This window comes from Pongo abelii, chromosome 3, assembly GCF_028885655.2.
Source record: "Pongo abelii isolate AG06213 chromosome 3, NHGRI_mPonAbe1-v2.0_pri, whole genome shotgun sequence".
NCBI classification, from domain to species: domain Eukaryota; kingdom Metazoa; phylum Chordata; class Mammalia; order Primates; family Hominidae; genus Pongo; species Pongo abelii.
The window spans coordinates 96,852,933-96,877,488 of record NC_071988.2 but is presented as its reverse complement, the minus strand read 5'-3'; the positions used below and the strand labels follow the sequence as shown (position 1 = coordinate 96,877,488).

At 43.2% G+C, this 24,556-nt stretch overlaps 1 protein-coding gene across 17 annotated transcripts in view; it reads left to right on the top strand.

The window, feature by feature from the left end:
* The window catches only part of G3BP2 (G3BP stress granule assembly factor 2), an 84,947-nt gene that overhangs the window by 34,012 nt on the left and 26,379 nt on the right, over window positions 1-24,556 (top strand). For 2 of the 17 annotated variants that reach the window (XM_063722789.1, XM_063722771.1), the window contains exon 2: window positions 23,212-23,277. The exons of 4 other annotated variants lie outside the window; for them this stretch is intronic. The gene's annotated coding sequence lies outside the window, so the exon portion shown is untranslated. 17 annotated transcript variants of the gene reach the window in all.

Genomic DNA, 24,556 nt, shown 5'->3' with positions numbered 1-24,556 from the left:
AAAAAACAAAAAACAAAAAAAACTCATACCTGGAGAGGCTGGCCAGTCAATACAGTGAAGCAGGTGGTGGTGGTAGCTGCAGAAAACTGGAGAGAGGATACCCCATCCCAAGGAAGTAGCAGCTACTGATGTCCTCATTGGTTCCATGTGGAACAGTGAGTCCATTGTTGCCAGACTGTCATCTTTTTCAAGAGAAGCTAGACATCTGGATTTTTGTTTATTTGTTTGTTTATTTATTTATTTATTTATTTATTTATTTTGAGAGGGAGTCGCAGTGTGTCACCCAGGCTGGAGTGAAGTGGCACGGTCTCGGCTCACTGCAACCTCCACCTCCCAGGTTCAAGTGATTCTCCTGCCTCAGCCTCCTGAGTGGCTGGGACTACAGGCGCGTAGCACCACGCCTGTCTAATTTTTGTATTTTTAGTAGAGACAGGGTTTCACCATATTTGCCGGGTGGTCTCAAATTCCTGACCCCGTGATCCACCCGCGTTGGCCTCCCAAAGTGCTGGGATTACAGGAGTGAGCCACTGCGCCTGGCTGAAATTTCTCGATTTTAAAAGCCAGCAATCAGTTCAGAAACATTTTGAACACTGTGAGGGCTAAACAGAACATTGGAGCTGGGTGTGGCCTGCAGGCCTCCAGTTTGCAACCCCTGCTCTCTAGAAACCCCTTCAAGACCCTCCATGTTGCTTGACACCTTGTGTTCTCATGACTTTTCCTTTTTTTCTTCATAGCCCATTATCTACACTGCCCAACTTCATTCTCCTTGTTGATCTAAATACGCGAATTCCTACTTCATAAAGATACAATGCAAAGCCTGTTACATGGCATGCTTGGCTTTTCAGCAGCGGTAAAGACAGCATGAGCACGGAAAACAAGAATCAGAAAAGAACTGACGCCAGGTGCAGTGGCTCACACCTGTAATCCCAGCAGTTTGGGAGGCCGAGGTAGGCGGATCACAAGGTCAGGAGTTCAAGACCAGCCTGTCCAATATGGTGAAGCCCCGTCTCTACTAAAAACACAAAAATTAGCTGGGTGTGGTGGCCCGCGCCTGTAGTCCCAGCTACGCAGGAGGCTGAGGCAGGAGAATTGCTTGAACCTGGGAGGTGGAAGTTGCAGTGAGCCAAGATCACACCACTGCACTCCAGCCTGGGCAACAGAGCGAAACTCTGTCTTAAAAAAAAAAAGAACTGACAGGTGGTCTGGATACCAAATCCTGAGAGGTCAGCCAAGGCAGAGATCAGATTCTCAATCTACAGATCCAAGGTTCCAGGAAGCCAGAGCACAAGAGGTTCCTTAACTTATGTTAGAGAGCAAGCATTAGGCACAGGGCTCTGAAGAACAGAAAGGAACATAATAGTGACAACACAATTGCTTTTTTGAAAAATAAAATTCTCCAATTTTTGAAGGGAAAGAAATAAGGAAAGGCAGCTAACATTTTTTAAAAACCTAATATGCCCTAGGTATGTCTCAAAGTCATACTTGAAGTTCCGAGAGATTAAATAGTTTTACACATCACAGAACTAATAAATGGCAGAGAATTTAGATTTTCAGTTCTTTGTGAAAATCACTAAAAATTCTTCTCAATTTGGGCTGCATATTAGAATCACCTGAGGAGTATGTGTGTGTATGTGTGTGTGTGTTTAGGTAATGTATCAGTGTATTATATCAATGTATAATGTGTCTGGAGTTTGGTTCCTGGAGAGCTTTAAAAAAATTTGTATACCTATGTTGCACCCCAGCCAATTAAATAGAATCTGTAGAGGTAGGACTCGGGCATCAGTAGCTTTCAAAGTTCCCCAGGTGATTTCAACGTGCAACCAAGTTTGGGAATCACTGTATTCATCCCCCAATCCCAGACTCCTGTTGAGCGCTGCTCATACAGAGAAGGTAAGCAGTGAGTAATAAATAGGTGGAGGTCGGGGGTGGGGGTAGCAGAATGAAACTCAGGTAATGTGATTTTCATTAGCTTTTTCTTCAATTGAAAATGTACCTTTGGGATGGGCACAGTGGCTCACACCTGTAATCCCAGTACTTTGGGAGGCTGAGGTGGGAGGATCGCTTGAGGCCAGGAGTTTGAAACCAGTCTGGCCAGCATAGTGAGACCCCATCTCTAAAAAATGAATAAATGAAGGCAGTGGCTCACAACCTGTAATCCCAGCACTTTGGGAAACATAGTGAGACCCCATCTCTAAAAAATGAAAAAATGAAGGCAGTGGCTCACAACCGATAATCCCAGCACTTTGGGAGGCTGAGGTGGGCAGATCACCTGAGGTCAGGAGTTTGAGACCAGCCTGGCCAACATGGCAAAACGCTGTCTCTACTAAAAATACAAAAATTAGCTGGGCAGGGTGGTGCACACCTGTAATCCCAGCTACTCTGGAGGCTGAGGCAGGAGAATCGCTTGAACCTGGGAGGCACAGGTTGAAGTGAGCAGAGATTGTGCCACTGCGCTCCAGCTTGGGTGACAGATCAAGAGTCTGTCTCAAAAAAAAAAAAAAGAATAAATGAAACAAAATGTACATTTGTACTCATTCTACTGATACCCAGTCTGGGAGTCAGGGGAATAAAAAAGGAGGGACCAGTGAAGGACACTGAGCAATTAAGATTATAAGATAATAGTTTTCCTGCTTTTTTGTTTTTTAAGTGTACAGTTCAATGGTTTTTATACTATATTCTCAGTGTTGTGTTACTATCACCACATTCAATTTTAGAACATTTTTGTCTCCCTGGTACGGTGGCTCACACCTATAATCCCGGTTCTCTGGAAGGCCGAGAACCTTGAGCCCAGGAGATTGAGACCACTCTGGCCAACATGGTGAAACCCTGTCTCTACAAAAAATTTGCCGTGCATGTTGGTGCATACCTGTGGTCCCAGGTACTCGAGAGGCTGAGGTGTGAGGATAATTTGACCCCGGGAGGCAGAGGTTGCAGTGAGCTGGGATGGCGCCACTGTACTCCAGTGGGGACGACAGAGTGAGAAAAGAACGTTTTTGTCACTTCAAAAAGAAACTCCATACCCTTCAACCCTCAGTCCTGCTATCCCTCCACCTACTCATCCCCAGCGCTTAAGCAACAACTCATCTACTGTAGGTTTTCCTATTCTGGACTCTAATGTTGATTTTTTTTCTTTCTTTTTTTTTTTTGGAGACGGAGTTTTGCTCTTGTTGCCCAGGCTAGAGTGCAATAGCGCAGTCTTGGCTCACTGCAACCTCTGCCTTCCGGATTCAAAAGCTATTCTCCTGTCTCAGTCTCCCAAGTAGCTGTGACTACAGGTGCCCACCACCACGCCTGGCTTTTGTATTTTTAGTAGAGACAGGGTTTTGCCATGTTGGCCAGGCTGGTTTCGAACTCCTGACCTCAGGTGATCCGCCCGCCTTGGCCTCCCAAAGTGCTGGGATCACAGGTGTGAGCCACCGCGCCTGGCCTCTAATGTTGATTTTTAACCCAGGCACTTTATTGAAGCAGGACCCATGATGACCTTTGTTATTTTTATTTTTTACTTTTACTGAAGTATAACATATTTACAGAAAAAAGCATAAACCATAAGTTTACAGATTAATAAAAATTGGCAAACTGAACTCTCCCACGTAACCAGCACACAGATCAGGATACCAAACATTATCGCCACCCCAGAAGCTTCTCTTGTGCCCCACTTCTGACTTTGAAAATAATCAATTTTGCTCCTTTTGAACTTTATACCCATGTAATTATAAAATATATCTTCTTTTGTGTCTGGCGTCTTTTACTCAACATTATGTTTGTGGGATTTATGCATATTATTGCCTGTAACCAAGACAGTCTTTGATGGTATTAAATTTGCCCCATTTCCTTCAGAACAAATTATTTGAAAAGGTTTATTGAAACTAAAATTCTTCATATGATTTATTGAATAAGCCACCTCCCTTGGTCAGTGTAAAAATAATTTGATCCTGAAGGATTTGTTTGGGAATTTAAATTCAGAGGACTGGCATCATTGAGGACAAATGGTAGTAGCATCTTTCTCTTGCAGGGCTAGTTGTACAAGTCATTAAACTTGAAGTTCTTAAAAAGAGAATAGCGGTATTAAATTCAAAATGATTTACTAAGAATCACAATATATTATAAACATTTGACAAATACAGGAGATTGAATTACTTATCTGGGTCTTCTTGGAATTTTTTTTTCCGTTGGCATGATTTGGGAACTCCTTTTTTTTTTGAGATGGAGTCTTGCTCTGTCTGCCAGGCTGGAGTGCAGTGGTGGATCTTGGCTCACTGCAACCTCCACCTCCCGGGTTCAAGCGATTCTCCTGCCTCAGCCTCCCCAGTAGGTGGGATTACAGGCATGCGCCACCACGCCTGGCTAATTTTTGTATTTTTAGTAGAGACGGGGTTTTGCCATGTTGGCCAGGGTGGTCTCGAACTCCTGGCCTCAAGTGATCCACCCGCCTCCCAAACTGCTGGGATTACAGGAGTGAGGCACCATGCCCAGCCTTTGGAAACTGCTTATAATTTTTCTCCCATTATTCTTTTTTTCTCTTTCACATCTTATATCTAATACCATAGGCCAACCCCTTTCCTTGCCTAGGAGTGTTTAATAGGAGGAAAGACTAACGAGTAAACATATAGCTAGGGATGAAGTAGTGTTTTTACACCTACAAGGAAATGTAAGAATATGTCTTCTGAATTATTTATATCAGCAGTCATGGATTGATTGTCATGCTTTTGAAGTACACTATCAAGTACCATATAACTCACTCATCGTTTCCTTAGCAGTTTCTTCTCTCTGCACACTTACATTCTCAAACGAGCTAGTGGAATTCTTGCTAAACATGGCAAAGTAGTTTTTACAGAAATCTGTTCCCTATGGAATTTCTTTTTATGGATCATCCAAGGTTTTTGCCCTTCAGAGTAAAGGACAAAGAGGATTTTTGTGAATCAGGCCTTACCTAATGTATTTGAACATTCAGGTGCCTTGGAGAGGGTAAGGAAAGGGGCAGGGGATGCATGTTTTGTGCTGTGTCCTCTTCCCCAAAATAAGTCTCAGTTGCTCAGAGTGACTGGGTTATGATATTGATATCTTTGATCGAGGCCAACTGGAACATTGAAAACAGAGGCTCTGTGACATTTAAAATACACATAACAAACACAATAGCCATAAATATGCTCCCTTCAGTGGATACTACTTCCCTGATGTTCTGCCGAACCTCTATCAATCTTAACGGGGGCCGGGTGTGGTTGCTTACGCCTGTAATCCCAGCACTTTGGGAGGCTAAGGTGGGTAGAACACTTGAGACCACGAGTTTGAGATCAGCCAGGCTAACATAGTAAAACCCCATCTCTATTAAGAAAGAAAAATATTTAAAAATAAACTCTCTGTTCTCTATTAAAAAAAAAAAAGAAGGAAGGCACCAGGTTCAAGAAGCCAAAGAAGAGACCATAAGCCAGCAAAACGAGACGCAGAGTTTTATTAGGGGGTTACATACAGGGGAGAAAGTCCAGTGGCAGTATGCACCTTCCTACAGTTCAGTGGCCATGGGCGGCACAGTGTAACTGCATAGCCCAGTGGCAGCAGGCAGGGCAGGAAAACTGCAGCCACCTGCAAACATTATGCAGTTTATATAGCATTTTTAACTTAACACCCTCCTAATAGCTTTCACTTGGCCACCTTCATTTAACACAAAACTCAGGGCCTCAAACCCCTGTATGGCCCATGTTCCACAGGACAGGCCAGGGGCTCAGTTATTTATCATAGACAAGGAGTGTATCTCCAAGTTGGCCACTCCTGGATTCCCTAGCTCAGAGCACACATTCAGGTGCATCTGTCATACAGGGTCATTCTCAGGGTATGGTTATTGCTTTTAGGAGTGTTTAGCCTACATGCGTGCCCATAAAATTAGCAATGATGTTTAGTCCTCACATTTGAATTCTCCAAAAATGATTTGAAAAACGTATTCCTAAGCAAATAGTTACAAATCATTCGTCAGTTTTACAGATTTCTATGACAAGTGTTGTCTCAGCTTCTGCTGTGATTCTTTTAGATCTCACATTTTATAGGAAAGGTCATCAGACCTGTATTAGTTTGTTTTCACACAGCTGGTAAAGACATACCTGGGGCTGGGATGAAAAAGAGGTTCAGTGGACTTACAGTTGCACATGGCTGAGGAGGCCTCACAATCATGGTGGAAGGCAAGGAGGAGCTAGTCATGTCTTACATGGATGGCAGAGGGCAAAGACAGAAAGCCTGTGCAGGGAAACTCCTGTTTTTAAAACCATCAGATCTTATGAGACTTATTCACTATCATGAGAATAGCATGGAAAAGATCTACCCCCATGATTCAATTATCTCCCAACTGGGTCCCTCCCACAACACATAGGAATTATGGGGACTACAAGATAAGATTTGGGTGGGAACACAGAGCCAAACCATATCAAGAATCCTGCCAGTTAAAAAAAAAAAAATACTGCTTTTATGTATGTAGGTATGTATGTTTGCATGTATTTAGAGACGGGGGTCTTGCTATGTTGGCTAGGCTGGCATGGAACTCCTAGTCTGAAGCAATCCTCCTGCCTCAGCCTCCTCAAGAGCTGGGATTACAGGCATGAGCCACCATGCCCAACCAAAAGTACTGCTTTTAAATGCTTTAAATCTCAGTTTACAGAGAAAAGTAGGGAGGAAATTAAGACTATTTATGGAAGTTAAGCCCAGATTTCAAAAACTTAATGTCTTTGCTCACCATAGAAATAGGTATTCTATGATGAAAGTGCTTATTTGAACAAATATTTTTGCTAGAATGTATTTTATTTTTTTCTAGGGTTTATTATATACAGTGGGAAAACTTGAAGAAAAAATTTCTTTAAATGCCATTTCCCCCCTTTGTGAGATACTACACTATTGTAAGCCATGCCCTGCTTTAGACTTGATCTTGTGGTAATACTGAATTGCTTGTGGTTGCCAGCACATGTCACTGCTGCGCCACTCGCCCCCACCCTCCCCCCCACCACCCATCCTTTGCTCTTGCTGTTCCTTCTGCCAGGACAGCTATTGTCAACCACTGCACTTCCTTCGCTGGCTCATTCTTACACCACCCACCACCTTCAAGACTCAGCTCAGGTGTCATCTCCTCCAGAAATTTGGAACCTGTAGTTTGACATAATTTCCCCATTTCCTCTGTTCTCACTGTACCCTGTACAAATCTGTCTGAAACCTTATTGTGTTACTGTGATATTAAAATTCTTTTTTGCCTGTGTCTCTTCCATTAGCATATACACTCCTTGAAAGCGAATGATTAATATGATTAATTATATGACCATTTTTTTGTTTTACTGGCCTTTTCCAGATTTTAGGTTTAGTTAAATAATCCGTAATGGAAAACATGTGCAGCTTTGGGAAATGAACACTATCATTAATTTGTCCATTAAACAAACAATTTAAATAAAGATTCTATCTAATTTTCAGTCTTTAAGCACACTGTTAGTGCTGAGCAAATATGGACTGGAATATGCATTTTAAAAAATTGTCTCATTTCCTGCTTTTGCTCTGTGTGTATGTGTGTGTGCACATGTGTGGTGTACGTGCACACACTTCCTTTCCTTTCTTCCTTCTTCCTTAACTCCATATTATTTTGTTACACTAGACATTTTTCTTCTAATTTTCAAAGGGCAGTTCCTTGTTTATGATAGTTACTGTCACTTTATAGATTTGGTTTCCAAAACTACTCCAAAGGAGACAGTTTATTTCCACTTAGGAACCATGTCTGGAAGCTATGTACCTGTCACCCAGTGAAGAGTGATGTCTGGGTTATGACCATACTGTCTAAAAATAATCACGATAGTTTATATTTATATGATACTTTGTGTGTCGGGCCCTGTGCTGAAAACCGTGTATGCAACAGTTCTAACTGCAATTGTGCCTTTTTATCAATGAGGAAAGAAACTCAGGGAACTTACTAACTTGCCTAGTATCATATAGGTTTTAAATACAGAGCTGGGATTAAGAACCAAATACCACCAAATTTCAGGATCTGTGTTTTTGGTTTTTTTTTTTTTTTTTTTTTTTTGAGACGGAGTCTCATTCTATCCCCCAGGTTGGAGTGCAGTGACGTGATCTCAGCTCACTGCAACCTTCACCTCCTAGGTTCAAGCGATTCTTCTGCCTCAGCCTCCTGAGTAGCTGGGATTACAGACATGCGTCACCATGCCCAGTTAATTTTTGTATTTTTAGTAGAGACAGGGTTTCACCATGTTGGCCAGGCTGGTGTCAAACTCCTGACCTCAGGTGATCCATGTGCCTCGGCCTCCCAAAGTGCTGGGATTACAGGTGTGAGCCACCGTGTGTGGCCTGTTTTTTTTGTTTTGTGGTTTTTTTAAAATAAACTTTTAAAAAAGTGTTTATTTTCAAAATAAAATATGTATAGATTAATAGGAAGTTGCAAAGAAATGTACAGGGAGGTTCTGTGCAACCTTCACCCATCTCTGCCAATATTGGTATCCTATATGACTACAGAACAAGATCAAAATCAGTAAATAGTTCAGCATCTCACATTTATGACAAACTGAGGCCGTTGATTAACAGAATTTTAGTGTAACATGACTTTTTAATAAAAAATAGTATTCTTTATACTATAAAGCCTTTATTTTAATAACTTATTACCAGGAAATATATCGAAAAAGAGCATGGTTTAGATAATTGGTTTTTAACCTTTTAGGACATAGACCCATTTTAGAAGACAATGAAATATGGACCTTTTCAGCAAAAAAAAAAGAGACATACATGTATACAGAATGTTCATGGTTTCACAAACATTCCCTATATCCACCCCTCCAAAATATGCTTAGGCTTCAGATTAAAAACTCTGGTTTAGCTGGGCACGGTGGCGTGTTCCTAGGGAGGCTGAGGTGGGAGGATCACCTGAACCGAGGAGTTTGAGGCTGCAGTTTGCTTTGCCATGATTATGCCTGTGATTAAATAGCCACTGCACTCCAGCCTGGGCAACATAGCCAGACTCTGTCAAAAACAAAAACAAAAACAAAAAACTTCTAGTTTAGAGCAACATTTACATAAATACATTTACTTAAATAAATCCAGAAACTTGTTATATTTTTTATTTTTATTTATGATTTTTAATTTTATTATTTATATTTATTTATTTATTTTTTGACAGAGTCTCACTCTGTTGCCCAGGCCAGAGTGCAGTGGCGTGATCTTGGCTCACTGCAACCTCTGCCTCCCGGGTTCAAGCGATTCTTCTGCCTCAGCCTCCTGAGTAGCTGGGACTACAGGCGCGTGCCACCATGCCTGGCTAATTTTTTTTTATTTTTAGTAGAGGTGGGTTTCACCATATTGGCCAGGCTGGTCTCAAACTCTTGACCTCGTGATCTGCCCGCCTCGGCCTCCCAAAGTGCTGGGATTACAGGCATGAGCCACCGCACCTGGCCTATTTATTATTTTTAATATCTTTTTCCAGTTCTGCTTATAGCAAAGCTTCCTTCTGGCACCCACTACCAACCTTCTTATTAATCCTTGAATTACTCATTGAAAGTCTTTTGGATTCTCCATAGCTCTTTGTTGCTTAGAGAAAAAAAAAATCCTCTGCTTCCAACATTGCCCTTACAAACACATTTTATCTAGGACTGCTCTCTTGTGCACAAAAGGCCTTTGGTCAATAACTTTTGGTTCTCTTTCCCTTTTCATGTCACCACCATGAAAATGGATATTTTACAGCATGGCTATGGAGTTAGGGGTCAGGCCCAGCAGGGATCACTGATACCCAGCTAGAAAAAGAGAGATAACTGGGAGCTCCTGTCAGTTCTGAGCCAGACACTAGCAGCCAGGTAATTTAATTCCACAGCCAGGACTCACCTAGGTAGTGAGTCAACAGAGGCATATAGGTCAGAGCGGCAGTCCAGCAGGAGGATATAGATGTTTAAAAAGCCAGGCTTATGATCTAACCAGAAGTGCAGGTTACATCTTTATTCTTTTTTTTTTTTTTCTTTAATTGAGACGGAGTTTCGCTCGTTGTCCAGGCTGGAGTGCAATGGCACAATCTTGGCTCACTGTAACCTCCGCCTCCCAGGTTCAAGTGATTCTCCTGCCTCAGCCTCCCGAGTAGCTGGGATTACAGGCACACACCACTACGCCCAGCTAATTTTTGTATTTTTAGTAGAGACAGGGTTTCACCATGTTGGCCAGGCTGGTCTCAAATTCCTGACCTCAGGTGATCTGCCCACCTCGGCCTCCCAAAGTGCTGGGATTACAGGTGTGAGCTACCGTGCTCGGCCTACATCTTTATTCTGAGGACCATTCCTGCCCTAGTTATAATCTCATGTATGCTTCCTGCTGAGGTAAAGCAGAGAGAAGTATTTTGCTGCCATGGAGCTAGATCCCCCAGTTTTGCTAGTCTAGACTCTACAAGGAAGTGGTTACACCTAGAAATGTGTGGGTGGAAAATGAGGGCTGATGCGGACCCTGCATGAGGGACTGGCTGTGTTCTGCTCCAGACTGGCCAAGGTAGAAGAAAGTCACAGTGCTTTCACTGTGTCTATCAGCTGCATGATTTCTTTCTTTCTTTCTTTCTTTTTTTTTTTTGAGACAGAGTCTCGCTCTGTCACCAGGCTGGAGTGCAGTGGCGCCATCTCAGCTCACTGCAACCTCCGCCTCCTGGGTTCAAGCAATTCTCCTGCTTCAGCCTTCCAAGTAACTGGGATTACAGGCACACGTCACCCACCATGCCCAGCTAATTTTTGTATTTTTAGTAGACACGGGGTTTCACCATGTTGGCCAGGATGGTCTCGGTCTCCTGACCTCGTGATCTGCCCGCCTTGGCCTCCCAAAGTGCTGGGATTACAGGCATGAGCAACCGTGCCCAGCCCAGCTGCATGATTTCTTTATGGAGATCTTTTTCCAATGAGAAGTTTCACAACTACCAAGTTTTCTGTCTGCTGATGAAAGCCCTGTATTTTCCATACAGTTGATTTTTTACTACCTTGAATAGTTTTATAACCTGGGAGCTGAAAGAAATTAATAAAACACATTTGCTTTCAAAGGTACTACACTATTCTTCCCCCTTCAAGTTACCCATGTTCAACTGCTATCCAAAAATATTACATGGAAAACTCCAGAAATAAAGTTCATAATTTTTTTTTTTTTTTTTTTTTTTTGAGACAGAGTCTCGCTCTGTCACAAGGCCGGAGTGCAGTGGCACAGTCTTGGCTCACTGCAACCTCTGCCTCCCTGGTTCAAGGGATTTTCCTGCCTCAGCCCTCCCGAGTAGCTGGGTCTACAGGCGTGTGCCACCACACCCAGCTAATTTTTGTATTTTTAGTAGAGATGGGGTTTCACCATGTTGGCTAGGATGGTCTCAAGCTCTTGACCTCGTGATCTGCCCGCCTCGGCCTCCCAAAGTGCTGGGATTACAGGCATGAGCCACCGCACCCGGCCAACAGTTTATAAGTTTGAAAGTGCACACCATTCTGAGTAGTGTGATGAAATATTGCACCTTCCTCTGTCATCCCACCCAAGATGTTAATCATTCTTGTCCAGTGTATCCATGCTGTCTGCTCTACCCTCTGGTTGGTCATGTCATAGCCTTCTCAGTTATCAGATCAACTATCCCAGTTTCACTGTGTTTGTGTTCAGGTAACCCTTATTTTACTTAATAATGGCTCCAAAGTATAAGAGTAGTGATGCTGGCATATTGTTATAATTTTTCTTTTTTTTTTTTTGAGATGGAGTCTTGCTCTGTCACTCAGACTGGAGTGCAGTGGCGTGATCTTGGCTCACTGCAACCTCCACCTCCTGGGTTCAAGTCATTCTCCTGCCTCAGCCTCCCGAGTAGCTGGGAATACAGGCACACACCACCACGCCCGGCTAACTTTTGTATTTTTAGTAGAGACAGGGTTTCACCATGTTGGCCAGACTGGTCTCGAACTCCAGACCTCAGGTGATCCACCTGCCTCAGCCTCCCAAAGTGCTGGGATAACAGGGGTGAGCCACCATGCCTGGCCTGTTATAATTTTTCTATTTTATCATTAGTAATTGTTAATTTCTTACTGTGCCTAATGTATAAATTTTATTGTAGGTATGTATGTATAGGAAAAAACATAGTATATATAGGGTTTGGTATTGTCTGGTGTTTCGGGCATCCACTGAGGGTCCTGGAATGTACCCTCTGCAGATAAGGGGGGACTACTATATATCCTTTTCCTCCTCCTTCTGCATTTGACTATATTTATTTATTTATTTTTGAGATGGAGTCTCGCTCTTTCGCCTAGGCTGGAGTGCAGTGGCACGATCTCGGCTCACTGCAACCTCTGCCTTCTGGGTTCAAGCGATTCTCCTGCCTCAGCCTCCTGAGTAGCTGGGACTACAGGTGCATGCCACCATGCCCGGCTAATTTTTATATTTTTAATAGAGATGGGGTTTCACCATGTTGGCCAGGCTGGTCTTGAACTCCTGACCTCAGGTGATCCACCCACCTTGGCCTCCCAAAGTGCTGGGTTACAGGTGTGAGCCACCATGCCTGGCTGAATTTGACTATATTTAAGAGAAAGACTTAGGCCACGGTTTCTTTTTCTTTTTTTAAAAAAAAATTTTATTTATTTATTTTTTGAGATGAGGTCTTGCTCTGTCGCCAGGGTGGAATGCAGTGGCATGATCTCAGCTCATTGCAACCTCCGCCTCCTGGGTTCAAGCTATTCTCCTGCCTCTGCCTCCCGAGTAGCTGGGACTACAGGCACGTGCCACCATGCCCAGCTAATTTTTGTATTTTTAGTAGAGATAGGGTTTCACCATGTTGGCCAGGATGGTCTTGATTTCTTGACCTCGCGATCCGCCCGCCTCAGCCTCCCAAAGTGCTGGGATTACAGGCATGAGCCACTGCGCCTGGCTAGGCCACAGTTTCTTTACACTGCCAAACAACCAAGTATTTGTCCCAAGAGGAGAGTGGGGAATGGAAGGATGGATGGGAAACCTGGCTAGCTGTCTATGAAGTTGTGTGGCACTGTGTTGGGGTCCCCTGATGTTGAAGGTTTGCCTCGGTTTTATAACAGGAATCATGCACATATACACACTTTGCCAGAAAGTATGCTAAATGCCATAAAGAATCTTCAGAACAATCCTAAGTAGGCTGTTTATCCACTGAGGAAAGTCAAGGTCAGAGGAATGAACTAACCTGACTAGTGTCACAGAAGTAGTTAGTGAAGAAAATGCGATTTGATCCCATGTGTTTCATGCTTCTATATTTAAGTGGAGGATTTGCTCCTCAGCCCTGACTTCTTTCAGTACAACTTCCTATCCCCCTCAGAAGGAAATCTGTCTCTGACACACTCTTTTATATTAACTTAATCTATAAGAGACTGATGAACAATCCACAGGAATTCCATTTCACAAAGGGATATGCCATCCAAAGACATAGAATATCTGCTATCAGGCCCCCTTCTCTGTGTCACAGTGGTTGGTGAGGAGAGAATTGGATAACCTTGTGGCATCTCATATCCAGACTGTAAGGCTTGAAGAATTAAACACACCCTGCAGCCCACTGAGGGCTAGAATATTCCTGCCTGACAAATGTAGTCTATCTCGGATAGTGTGAGATAAACACTGGTGAAATGTTTCCTCTTTTCAAAGTCATTTTCTGGATTCAGGGCAAATGCCTTCTCATTCATTTATGTTATCTTTAGTTGTTCTGCTTTCCAGGATTATTTTATCTCTGAAAAGCACCTCATTCACTCAGCCTGAGGTGCTTTTAGCTGGCATCATGGCTTCATGAGTGTTAAATGGGATCCGTTAGAATTCACAAATTCAGGGTGGGTTATTTTCATAATCGACAATCTGATTCTTTGTATGTTGATTTTTTTATGAGACCGTTGCCTCTAAATTCTGAAGAAGTGACTTTCTTAGAACTTGAAACCTTTGTTTTCTCAAACTCAGGTAGCATGTAGAATCTCACCTACTTATAGACTTTCATAGATATGATCAAAACAAGTTAGAAACCTAAAATCTACCACCTATAGCAGTCATTCATATTGTGACATTTTGTACTTAATCACACAGATTGGCAGGCCATTTCATGCACTTTTCTGGATGTGAGACATATTTTACACACTCACAGTGATTGGAGAGGAAAACACTCCTTTATACCCTAACCTGTGCCAGCCTCACAAAGAGATAATGGCTGGAAAGATTGCAGGGAGAAATTAACATTTGATTCTTTCTTTAGGTCATAATAGGCTTTCTCCTCTCTTGCTCTAAAATGAATGGATTCATCCTACTCATGGGAGTAGGTTTCTCTGTGCATTAAAAAGCTTTGTAAAGGATCTAGTTGCACCAAGAGAGAGCCCTGGGATTCTCAAGTAACATGTTTTCAATCAGTAAGTCTTGTTCAAAGTCTATAAAAGTTCATCATTTAGCAGTAGGACATGGTGTAGTGGCATGAGTCAGAGGGACTCTGGGCTCTCTTTCTAAATTGGCCATTTTTAGCCTTGTGCAGCTTGCCTACTTTGTGAATTGCTTGTGAAATTGAAATGAGATAATGTGTTTGAAAGTGTTTTGAAAACTGTAAAATGCTATACAAATGTAAGTTGTTACTTCAGAACAAAGCAGTGGGCAGTCTGCGAAAAAGGAATCAGTTGAAAGCAATTGGTGCATATACTTTTTCAAGAACCAAACATTAAGTGCTGATGTTTATTGAGCACTTACCATGTGCCAGGCACTGTTAAAATGTTTTACATGTATTATCTAAACCTTACTGTACCCTAATAAGGTAGATATTATTATTGTCCCCATTTTACAGATGAGAAACACTGAGGCACATAAAAGTGAAACATCCTGCCTATAGTGATATACCTAGTAAGTGATGAGATAAAGCTGGGATTCAAATCCAGGCAGTGTGGTTCTGGAGCCCAGACCCTTTTTTATTTTTTTTGGAAATGGGGTCTTGCTATATTGCCCAGGCTGAACTCAAACTCCTGGGTTTAAGTGATCCTCCTGCTACAGCTTCCCAAGTAGTGGGGACAACAAGTATACCCCATTGTGCCCAGCCAGACTCTTTAAATACTATGCTGTTCACAGCATTATCATTTGTTTTAGTCTATTTGGGCTGCTATAACAAAATACCTTTAGGTCAGGTGTGGTGGCTCATGCCTGTAATCTCAACACTTTGGGAGCCTGAGGCAAGAGGATGGCCTGAGGCCAGGCAATCAAGACCAGATTGGGCAACATAATGAGACCCTGTTTATACACACACACAAACAAGCTAGGCACGGTAGTGCACATCTGTGGTCCCGCTGCTCAGGAGGCTGAGAAGTCGAGGCTGCAATGAGCTACGATCGCACCATTGCACTCCAGCCAGGTGACAGACAAAGCAAGAACCTGTCTCAAACAACAACAACAACAACAACAACAACAAAACCACCCTTCAACTGGGTAACTTATAAACAACAGAAGCTTATTGCTTATAGTTCTAAAGGCTGAGTAGTTCAAGATCAAAGGGCCAGCCCTAGTGAGGGCTTGCTCTGCTTCAAAGATGGTGCCTTCTTGCTGTGTTCTCACATGGTGAAAGGGGCAAAAGCACAAAAGAGACTAATGAACTCCCTCAATCCCCTTTTATGAGGGCACGAATTCCATTCATGAAGGTGAGGCCCTCATGACCTAGTTGCCACCTGAAGGTCCCACCCACCTTTTAATACTTTCGCATTGGAGATTAAGTTTCAACATGAATTTCGGAGGGGCACATACATTCAAACCATAGCATCATCCTTCCTAACTGAATTAGCAGTGGGGCCAAGACATTTGTTTTGCAAGCCTTAAAAGTTTAAAAACATGGTGAGTAAAGATACTTTCCAAGAAAAATGTGTTTCCCTTAAGGACTTGGATTTTACTCCCTTCCAATGCTTGGTCTTCATAAACCTTATTTATGTGGGGTGTGTGACCCCTAAACATGCATGTAGTCATCTCTTATTTTTTTATTTTTTATTTTTTGAGACAGAGTCTCGCTCTGTTGCCCAGGCTGGAGTGAAATGGCGCGATCTCGGCTTACCACAACCTCTGCCTCCTGGGTTCAAGCGATTCTCCTGCCTCAGCCTCCCCAGTAGCTGGGACTACAGGTGCGCACCACCATGCCTGGCTAATTTTTGTATTTTTAGTAGAGAAAGGGTTTCACTATGTTGGCCAGGCTGGTCTCGAACTCCTGACCTCGTCATCCACCCACCTGGGCCTCCCAAAGTGCTGGGGTTACAGGCGTGAACCACCGCGCCCACCCACATGTAGTCATCTCTTATACACCTACTTCATCAGCAAAAGTGGTGATAATGGACTTGGTTGATCTTTTAGTATTCAGTAAAGTTGAGAATGGACAAATGAAAGGGTGTAGAGGAAAAGCTTTGCAAATTCAAATGTCTTATCTTATTCAAATACTTATCTAAGTATTTTATGCTGAAGTTTATAATAAAAATCAGGAATCAGATAATATAATTCTAGTAATTTTACTTTTAAAAATTCACCTGCTAATGGTGATTGGGTCTGATTCATTTACTTTGATTTTTCACAGTGTTTTGATAAAGGTTCACATTAAAGGCCTTGGGGTGGTAATGTGAGGAGAATGTCAAAGGAAGAGCTAGCTGGGGTGGTGTGAGAAAACCAGTGGTAAGAAAAGAAATGGAAGTAATAGGTAAGGACTAGATCAGGTAGGCCTTGTAGGTCATGGTAAGGACCTGAGATTTTGTGTTGCCTTTTAAAGGTTTTGGGATCATCTCAATTATAACTATGAAAGATCTGGCTGCTGTGAGGGGAACAGACTGTAGTGGAATAAGAGTGGAAGCATTGAAGCCAAGTAGAAAACTATTGCAATAGGCAATGGTGGCCTGGACTACTATAGCAGCAGTAACAGTGATGCAAAGTATTTAATCCAGAATAAATGTTGAAGGTAGAGGGAACAGAAATGTATTGACAATTCGGCGAGGTGGGTGGATCACTTGAGGTCAGGAGTTCGAGACCAACCTGGCCAACATGGTGAAACCTCGTCTCTACTAAAAATAGAAAAATTAGATGGGCGTGGTGGCACATGCCTGTAGTCCTAGCCACTTGGGAGGCCAAGGCAGGAGAATGGCTTGAACCTGGGAGGTGGAGGTTGCAGTCAGCCCAGATCATGCCATTGCACTGCAGCCCGGATGACCAAGCGAGGCTCCATCTCAAAAAAAAAAAAAAAAAAAAAAATTATTGGCAATTGGCTGCCAATAAATTGGTGTGAGAAAAAAGAGGTTTTTGGCCTGAGCTACCGAATGAATACCGTTCACACTGGTCTCCCTGCCTAGACTATAGGAGGTGGGCATTGCTTCATGGAGGCTATGTTTGAGAGGCAGGGAGATTAGTTAGGAGGCCACTGCAGTCTTCCTGGGAAGATGAAGGGGCCTGAACCTGGGCAGAAGCTATTTGTGTAGAGAGATGTTTATGAGGTAAAAATCGCCAGTTAGAATAGGTTAGAGATATTTACTTAACATTGAAGATCGCTGAATCTTTTTTCCCATTAACTCCACTTATTGGTGTCTACTCAAGAGCAGGGTTACCTGAGGGCTGTTTCTGTGTAGCCCTAGAGCTAAACTAAAAATGTTTCTTAAATTTTTAAAGGATGCGAGAGAGAGAGGAATATGCAACAGGAACCATACGTGGCGCTCAAAACCAAAAATATTTACTATCTAATCCTTCCCTTATCAAACCGTTTGCCTACCTCTGCCCTAGATCAGTGGTGGTTTTTTTTTTTTTTTTGAGACGGAGTTTTCGCTCTTGTCACCCAAGCTGGAGTGCAATAGCGCGATCTCGGCTCACCGCAACCTCCGCCTCTCGGGTTCAAGTGATTCTCCTGCCTCAGCCTCCCGAGTAGCTGGGATTACAGGCATGCACCACCACGCCCAGCTAATGTTGTATTTTTAGTAGACACGGGGTTTCTCCATGTTGGTCAGGCTGGTCTCAAACTCCTGACCTCAGGTGATCCGCCCCACTCAGCCTCCCAAAGTGCTGGGATTACAGGCGTGAGCTGCCGCGCCCGGCCTAGATCAGTGGTTTTTAAAGTGTGGCTCCTAGAGCAGCAGTAGCACCATCACCTGAAAGCTTGTTAGAAGTGCAAATTCTCGGGACTCTGTTGAATCAGAAACTTAGGGAGTGGGGCCCAACTATCTGTTTTAACAAGCCCTACAGGTGATTTCGGTGCACCTTAAGGTCTGAGAACCACTGCTCTAGAGAAAGTTTTGCACCTCTGCAGCAGGATACATGGTGAAAAATATTTATAATAGCATTGCACATAAGAGCTCCAAACCGGAAACACTTGAAGGTTAGTCAGCAGTAGGGCAGATAAGTCAATTGCGGCAATTAGTACAACGGGAGTATTCTATAGTTTGCCTAAGGGTATGGACTGTGGAGGCAGATTGCCTGTGTTTGAATCCCAGCTCCAGTGAATAGTAGCCGTGTAGTCCTGGGTAAGTTACTTGACCTCTCTAAACCTGTTTCCTCATCTGTAAAACGGGCATAAAAATAGCAACTACTGGCCGGGTGCGGTGGCTCACGCCTGTAATCCCAACACTTTAGGAGGCCAAGGCGGGCGGATCACGAGGTCAGGTGTGTTCGAGACCAGCCTGGCCAACATAGTGAAACCTCGTCTCTACTAAAAATATAAAAATTAGCTGGGTGTGGGGGCACGCGCCTGTAGTCCCAGCTACTAGGGAGGCTGAGACAGGAGAATCGCTTGAACCCGGGAGGTGGAGGTTGCAGTGAGCCAAGATCGTGCCGTTGCACTCCAGCCTGGGCGACACAGAGAGACTCCGTCTTAAAAAAAAAAATATATATATATATATATATATACACACACACATATATATACATATATATACGTATATATATACACACACATATATATACGTATATATACATATACACATATATATACATATATACATATGTGTGTGTGTGTGTATATATACACATACATATAGCAACTAGCTCATAGGGTTACTGTGAGGCTCAGAAGGCTGTATAATTACAAGAATGCCTGGTATATAAGCCCAGTATATTAAAGGACAGCCAGCATGTAATGTATTTTGATGCTTTAAGGAAAAACATCAGGTTGATTTCATTTCATTACAGTGATGGTCTGCCCAAATATTTTGCATATAACAGTATCTTTAAGCAGTCTAAAGGTAAAGATATTGTAGACTTTGGAGGCCCTAATGTTGGCATTGCCTCTGCCAATATTTAAGGTATTTGACATATTGTCTTAACGTGCCAAATACCTTAAAATTGCCCTTACAGGACTGCAAAGAAAACTGATGAGGTGTACATGCTTACGTCCACCATGTTTAGTTCGTAAGCATTCATTAATGTATTTTTTCCCTTTCCATTTCTTTGAACATTTTCTCAGTCCTTCATTCCAAAATTCCTGTGCTATCTCGGTATTCTCTGAAAACACTGCCAGACCTAAGATGCAAAGTGGCTTCCCTGACTACAAGATTTGGCTTGGCTTTTTCCATGAAACAAGGTCACCAGTGTCTCACCCTGGGGCAAGTCTGGGCTCAGAGCTAGAACAGGACTGTAATCCTTGTATTTCAGGCCTTTTAGCTTTAGTATGTAAAATGCTTTAGTATGTATTGATATTTAGCCATGCCTAAATTCGTAACAAGGACACAAAGAAATAGTCTTTTCCCCCTCTGTAAAGCCCACGTCTTATTCTTCCTTTACTGCAGGGCCTCTTAATGGGGCTTAAAACCTAGGATGGGTTAAACAAACAATGTAGGTGAGTTTAGTGTGCAAACAGCTGAAATCACCGGCTGCATTTTAAGCTCGTCTATAGCAGCAACCTGCAGACACCTAGTTTAGAGGGATTACTAAATTCCCTCCTTCCCATTAATAAAAAGGACCAGATTATCAGTCTACAAAAGACACTGCGTTGCTGCGAACCAGCTCTCGCTTGCGCGATCGGGAAGAAGGGCGGCAAGGCTGGAGCCTCGGGACCGGAGAAAGGCAGCCTGCTTGTGACGTCAAATCAGCGGACTCTTATCTTGGCTTTAGGCCGGTTCCGGTTCCCCGGCTTTCCGGGCGCGAGCGTGTGCGAGCGCGGCAGCGTACTGCGCGTGCTCCGCAGAGGGACACGGGAAGGTTGGGTCCGGCTCTGGAGGAGATGCGTGATTGGCTGCCGCTGTGCTCGGGGGTTCCCTGGCCCTTTCGGCAGGGGTAAAACAATAAGAGGGGGCGGTGGCAAAGGGGGCGGGACGTCCGTGGTCCTTGTCGCACGTCGCAGCGCCTGGCTCCCGGGAAGAGGTGGTTGTGAAGCAGACGAATTCGCGGCTCTTCGGCTTCCGAGGCTTCCGAGTTGTCGGAGGAAGGGGGCGGCGAGCAAGAAGAACCCGCCGCACCCGGTCCTCAGCGACTCTTCTGACCTCCGCGCGACGTACCCGCCGCCGCTGTTGGCTGGAGGTGTGTACGGGGGCCGGGAGGGGAGGTCGGTGTGGTGGTCGGAAAGGGACATTCCCTTCGCGCTCCGCGGCGCGAGGCAATCGTCCGGTGTGTGAGCCCGGGAGCCGGAGGTGTAGCAGCAGAGACATTGTTCTTGCCGGCTCCCTACGGTGCCGTGTGTGCGTGAGAGAAGACCAGTCTTTCCTCTAGGTGAGGGGTGGGAGGCCGCCTGGGAAGGGAGGTGACCCGCGAGCGTCTTGCGGGCAGAGGGCTCCGAGGGCACAGGTAGGGTTGAGGTTTATTGGGGATGAGGTGGCGAAGTAAGGGGGGGCACGCAGCAGCTCCCGAAGGCGCGCTGATGGAAGCTTAATACAGGAAGTGTGGGAGTAGGTTTTCTGGAGGGGATGTTTTAGGGTGGGTAGCCCACCGTTCCTGTTTCCGAATCGTTTTCGGCTCTCATACCCTGTTCCTTCGGAGCGGGGAGGCCGTCGCCGCCCCGCCCGTGGGGGAGGGGAAAAGAGGTTGTGTCGGCGGAGGCAGAAGCGACGCAGATGCGAAAGTAGAGGCCTCCGGGCACCATTTCTGTGCACGGAAACAGAATCCGGGTTTGAAGGCAGCCGCCGCTTCGCTTACCCAGTACCTAGTGTTCCGTCGTCTTTGACCAACCCCCTCCTCCCTGCCACCGCGGGTTTAATCCGAACGTGTTCGGATACTGGAACTGTAACGTGCGCCTTCTTCGTCCCCCTCTTACGCCGACCATCCTTTATTGACCCGGGAATGGCTTTTGGGGGATGGGTTCCCGCTTTTTTTGGGATGGGGGGACAGAAAGGAACATAAGCGTTCCTAGATTGTGTTGATTTTGTTGGTGGAATCTGATAGAATTTTCCCTGCGTCTCTAAAAGCAGATTTCTTAAGATGGCCCTGTGCCGCTTTGGGGCGAATACAGATTTTCGTCTATAATTTCCTGCATAGATCAGCTTTTTTCCCCAAGACATACTTAATGTTCTAACGGATTTAGGGGGTGGGAGAAGAGTGCCTTTTCCTTCCTAACAACAACAAAAAAGGCACGTGCACTTTTAGCTGGAATAGTAAAGTCCTTTTCTTCCTGTATGATTGTTGTGGGATATTAACTTGGATTAAGATACTGTGGTTTTAGGTTCAAGGCTCTGTACCTTGTTCTGGTCTTTCAAACGTTAGTGTTGCAGGTACCTGGATCTGGGAACCATTAACTGCCGTTAAGAGAGCCCCGGTGTGCTAGAGTGGGAGATGATGGCAATTCTTCTCCAGCTCCATATTTGGCAGTTAATATAGCCTTAGGCATGTGAACCAAGTTTCTAAGTAAACTTTTGGCCCTGTTAGCATCCAGTGGTCCTTTTGATAATCCAAGATTCCTGGTCTTAGGAGATAAACGGTACGATGAGTTTGAACCTCAGGACTGAATTATCCTTTCTTTAGCAGTAACATGTTTCTTAAATTTTTAAGATTACTCTTATGGGCCTTTATGTTATGATTTAATCTTTACAAACTAATTCTGAAAAGCAGTCAAGGAATTGTAGGAATAATAAGGACCTAGAATGAATTGCTTACTACGAGCTGTCATAGTTCAGATTGATATTCAGGGTCGAAATATTAGTAATAGTGAAAAAACATCAAGAGTGAACCAGAATGCTTGTGGGATGGATGGGGATAAAAATTAGAAGGTAAAGAAGAAAACACGCTTTGATAATTTCATAGAGTAACTAACTAAACTGTTCAGTTAGCAGCTGAGCAGTTGATTTGTCAGCAGGCAACTCCTGGTTTGAAGAAAGTGTTGGCACTGTGTCTTTAGATTCTGAAAACTTCCTTCCTTATCCTGCAAAATTATCGCTGTTTATTACGCATAATCAGGATTGAACATTTTCCCCCTAGATTGCTTTAAAAAGACTTTCCACATATTTTAAGTGAATATGGAGACAGTGAATGACTCCTTTTCAATGTTGATTTTGAAAGGCACAAACTAAAGTGTTGCGTCTGAACTTAAATTCAGTAGAATTTAATGGACAAACATGACCTAGTTACTCTCCACTGGTAGACACTTGTTTAATATCCGATAGAATAAATTGGTCCACCTACCTTCAGGAAGGTCCTGGCCTATCTTCAGAAGCAATAGAATTAGTTTCTTGACTGTTGTGTTTCCGCTTACTTTTATCTTCTAATTTCCAATCTTGAAACCCTATCTTGAAACCATAGGTATATTGAAAATTATTCTTGGATTTTCTGTTGCTGTCCTGCTGTATTCCTTTGTTTTTCACTCTTCTCAACAGTTTCACATAAGCTAACAATTGCTTGTTTAAAATTATTTTTTTGTATTGTTGGAAGAGCTGGCTGCTCTTCCAAAGCGGTTGTTCCTAACCAAAATGTAATGAAAACATCACTTGAGTCAGGAGTCAGGAGACCTGATTTCAAATCCTCTTTCTTTTTACTGTAACTGAGGGACCCCAAACACCTTTCCTTAGGCTCTCTAAACATCCTTTTCTGTAAATGAAGATAATGCCCTATCAATTTTAAAGACAAAGGAGAATAGTAGGGTACTTGTTAAACTTTAAAACATAGTATAAATACATGCTTTATTTTTGTGGACAGCAAGCATTTCCATTTCTTACAGCTTGGTCACTTTTAATAGCTTCTGAATTTTAAAACTAGCCTCCCTCAACTTCTGAGAAGGACAGAAAACAAAAAAACCTTTGGAGCCTGAGTAAGAGATTTAATCCGTAACTTACTTTTATTATTTGTTTGTACCACTATGATTCTTAGATCTTCTTTGTGAAGCTTTCATTCAATGGTGTACCACGAAAGATTGAAGATCATTTCTTTAAAAAGGTATAGTGTTCCTTAGATTGTTTAAGTTACTTTAAACAAAAATCATCTGGAATTTCAGAAAGTTCCAGTATTAATATGCATTTAGCTGTTGAAAATTGATATAGTCCATGGTTCAATTAAAATAAATAAACCTGACTAGTTAGAGCCCAGCTATGAGTGAGGGACTCCAGAGGGGAAAGGGGTAAGTATCCTATAGTGGAGATAAGCTGTGTCTTAGCACCCACATAACCTTTGGTAACAGTATCTGGTAAAGAGAACTGCATCCTATTACTAGAGGTCTTATTTTTTTTGTAATAACTAATATCAAGTACTTACAACTCAGCTAACTGCAACCTCTGCCCCCTGGGTTCAAGCGATTCTCCTGCTTCAGCCTCCCAAGTAGCTGGGATTACAGGCGCCCGCCACTGCACCCGGCTAACTTTTTTGTATTTTTAGTAGAGATGGGTTTTGCCATGTTGGTCAGGCTGGTCTCGAACTCCTGACCTCAGGTGATCCACCCTTCTCGGCCTCCCAAAGTGCTAGAATTACAGGCGTGAGCCACTGCACCTGGCCTCTTTTTCCTTTTGTAGTTTCTGGTACATACATAGTAGCCATAAAATAAATGTTGAAATGAATTTATTTTGTATAACCCATTGACTCAGCTTGTGGATGGGAATGAATGAAGTAAGACAAAGGCCCAGAGAATGAAATTGCAGAGAATAATATTAGGTGATTAAAATATTTGTATAGAATTTGATACAGGGATGAGAAGGTATAGTAGGAGATAAATTTGAAAGGTTGGTTATGACATTGAATGTCAGACTGGATTTCTGTGTAGGGCCTTAGATGCCAAACTGAATGTCGGTGTTTGGATTTTACTCTGTACAGTGTATACTACATGTGATACAGGGGCTTGAAAGACTTTTGAAGAATAAAAGGTCTGAACAGTGGGAGTCAAAAGGAGGGCACAAATTCCAACTTCTGACTTGTAAGGATTTCACAGTTTAAGTGGCAAAGCTAAAGGGGAGAAAGTCACGACTGAGCTTTCAAGTTGAGAAGATTATGACACTTCTAACAGAAATAAGGAAATAGCTTTCTTTGGTGCATGTGTGTATTGGGACATATGTGGGTCATGTCTAGGTGTTCAGTATGTGGTGACGAATGTAAAATTTGAACTTATGATATAGACTAGATACACGTTTAGGTAGACATGAGACCAGAAGCTGAAATTGCCAGGTTAGAAGACAGAACCTTGAGAAATTCTGCGTTTTGATGAGAAGGAAAATTTGCCTTATAGAAC